This window comes from Mya arenaria, chromosome 15 (assembly GCF_026914265.1).
Source record: "Mya arenaria isolate MELC-2E11 chromosome 15, ASM2691426v1".
Classification (NCBI taxonomy): Eukaryota; Metazoa; Mollusca; class Bivalvia; order Myida; family Myidae; genus Mya; species Mya arenaria.
In genome coordinates this window covers 15667458-15670888 of record NC_069136.1, presented here as the reverse complement: position 1 = coordinate 15670888, position 3431 = coordinate 15667458, and the positions used below count along the sequence as shown (strand labels likewise).

The 3431-nt window shown below is 33.8% G+C and overlaps 1 long non-coding RNA gene across 1 annotated transcript; it reads left to right on the top strand.

Annotated features, from left to right (window-relative positions):
* The first annotated feature begins 1138 nt into the window (after nucleotides 1-1138).
* Nucleotides 1139-2396, top strand: LOC128219807 (uncharacterized). The gene is made up of 4 exons (XR_008258669.1): nucleotides 1139-1231; nucleotides 1688-1801; nucleotides 1952-2065; nucleotides 2284-2396. It is a non-coding gene; the product is annotated as an uncharacterized LOC128219807 (long non-coding RNA).
* The last annotated feature ends 1035 nt before the right edge of the window (nucleotides 2397-3431 follow it).

Here is a 3431-nt window from a genome sequence, read left to right as displayed (position 1 = left end):
GAAATACAAACTGTTTATAGTATTATGAACACGACAAACTTGCAGATTTTTGTCTTGAAATGTATGCGGTTTAAAATTGAAACTTAATTGTTCTGAATTTGTTTAAACCAACACATTGTCTAATTACAAGAAACTCATATAGATAATTTAGATATTGTCATAAGATCAATAGTTACGGTGTATTACACCTTGATATTCATTATATATTCAAATAAGGATCCCATTTTGATATTCAGTGCGGTATAGATACAATTTCTTATCAATATAATTTAACTTGCATCTTTGGTGATTTTAACGCACGAAATAATGTCTTGGCGACTTAATGTTTGTTGATATGGCATTTTTTCCGAAAAGCAACAATTTGAAGCAGTTAATAAAGAGTTCCAGTGTGAACTTAATATATTTGAACAATCGAAAAATGTTCACATTAAAAGAAGTAATCTTGTCGAATTAAGCATTAATTATAGGCTTAAAAGTTTCTATTGTTTTTTTATATATATATTGAATGGCCGTACAAATGGCGATATATTAGGAAAACCTACCTGTAGTAGAGTTAGTATTGTTGATTATTTTATGTGTTATCGTAATGTGACGGAATTTTGCCCAATGCTTTCTGATGCACACTCTCCGGTTAGTTTTAGGTATACTTTTAAAAAAGAGAATGATAAACATAACGATTAAGGCAAGGGAGACAAACTAAAACTATGGGGAAAAAACGTAATGGATTCGTTAAAAATGTTGACAAACGTTGGCTACACTAGATGAATAATGAAATTAATGAAGGAATCAATTCAAAATGCTGTTGAAAAGATTGAAACACATGTAAAAACATTAATCTTTAATAAAGACTGTGGAATTGGTCAAATGAGTATATCAAACGTTTAAAGATATATACTATTCAATTAAATTTTAGACAAGGGAATTGTTCGTCAAGGTTAGACACATGGAATTTAAATCCTATATATAAAAACAAAGGAGATCCTAGCCGGCTTGAAAATTATCGACCTAAAACATTTTATTATGTTATGGCTTAGTCAAGAGGTCATTTATCCCTAGTGTTTGCTACATGTATATACAATAGTATAAATCATTGAAAGAACCTTTTTTTAATTGCCAGATATTGACGAGTGTGCTAGCAGCCCATGCCAACACAACGGTACCTGCTTTGATCTAGTTAACGAGTTCTTCTGTCTATGTCTGGATGGATACACCGGCTTTGACTGTGGGATAGGTAGATTGAAAATTTATGACATATACCTAACTATCGAAACAACGTGTAAATATATCAATATTTCAATATTTTTAAAACTTTCATACCTTGAAATAGATTAGCTCTCTCTGTGTAGACCGATGTTCCTAAGTATGCTAATGGCAACGTTCTCTTTGCTGCATACACGTGACTCGGTCAATAGCATTTATATGTCGGCGTGTTCTTTTTAGCATGATTTTTTTAAACCCAACAGCGTCGTGCGATTAGCTGGTTACTGGTGTTGCAGGAAGTATTATTGATAGATTGGCGCTGTGCAAAATAAAGATGGAATTTCATCGCTGTGTTTATATCCATTATGTAATAGATTTAAGGTGCAACAGAGTACATGTATGCGTTGAACTGTGTGATGACCATTTTTAGTACTCAGATATCTAGACTTTATTATTATCGATAAATGTACCTACCTTGCATTGTCAGACATTAACGAGTGTGCTAGCATCCCATGCAAACACAATGGGACCTGCTTTGACCTAGTTAACGAGTTCTTCTGTGGATGCCCTGTTGGATACACTGACCTTGACTGTGGAATAGGTAAGTAAACTAGTTAAACCATGGAGATTACTATTGTTAGAAGGTGTTTGTATATATAAAAAGAAAACTTTTTATTTATTCATAATCACATTAATTCAACGTTTAACATTTCTAGCACAATTAAATGTTGTTTTGTTATATTTTTGGCAGATATAAATGAATGTACGGCCCAGCCTTGCAATACTGGCGGGACATGTGTTGATCTTGTTGGATCTTCCGTTTGTCTGTGCAAACCATGGTTTACTGGCAAGATTTGCCAAACAGGTACAGTGTGTAACAAACTGACTTTGCTTCAAATGATTTCGCTTAAGTATAATGGATATTTGTACCAGTGACCACATTTCAAGAAAGCATTATGCCCAATAGAAACTCTTAACATTATCTAAATACGTATAAATAATATATTTCATCATTTAATTATTTTTAAACTTGTGGATTTTTGTTTATATTTACAAACGAATATTTTCACAAATATAAACCAGGCGTTGACACATGCGAATCCATGCCGTGTAAAAACGACGGGATCTGCCTGTTTAACGAGTCAAGAGGATACTTCTGCAACTGTCAAAATGGCTGGGTTGGCAGACAATGTGGCTATAGGCTTGAGAACGAAACGTTTTTCAAGGGTGAAAAAAATGGAATGGTTGGTATTACAGCTATTTCTAGGAATTATTGAAACTCAGAGTTTTGGATTCGATTGTAATGATGGCATTGGTTTCACCTGTCTGCGTAGCAAGTATAATAACTTCACTTCACGAGTATGATCATTCTACCCGGGGAATTAAAACAGCATGGTAGATGATAGTCGTTAGAAAATATATGGTAATATCTAGTCATGGTTACATATATTGTATAATATTTTTTATATTTTCACGATTTGGAAACGCTCAATTTATGAATTTTAAATAAAAGGCATTGATTTTGAAGGTGCTTGTCATTTAAACAGAGTGTAAGGATTCCATCAGTGTTCAACATCCCTGCCTCTTAAAGCAAAATTAACTTTTTTGACTTCCAGACTGACGAGTACCTTCACTACTCCGACTGTGATTGTGTACTAGGTTCGGGTCGCCAGGAGTACTGCTACATGTACACTCTTAACAAACACTCTGGATTTGGAATTCTTGCCGTCCTCCTTGGAATCCTGTCATCGATGATTTTGTATTTTCTGTTTTACTGCGTTTTCAACAAATCCCTACCTTGTTTTCATAACCGAATATCGCAAGAATGGGATCACGAAGAAAAAGATGTCTTACCTGAAACACTAGAAGAAGAAAAAGTAGAAAAACAGAATGAAGTGTGTGCACCTAATAAACACAAACATCACTGTTGGGCTTGCGAAGTTAAATACAACAATGCGCCCGCCCCACTGTGGTACAGGAAGGACTTTAAGAAATATTGAGTTAACACTGTCATGCTTTTGTAATATTCTATTTACTATGTTGGTGCTTCGTTGTATATACTCTCACATAATTAATTTTGATAAATGTTTGAATACGTTTAAGGCTGAATACCCTTTTCTGAAGTATATCCAAAAAACAGATATTTTGACTATCAGATACATTTTCAATCTTTTTGGCACTTGATCAAGCGAAAATTCACTGTCAGGTCATGTGACCTTAGTGATATTTTG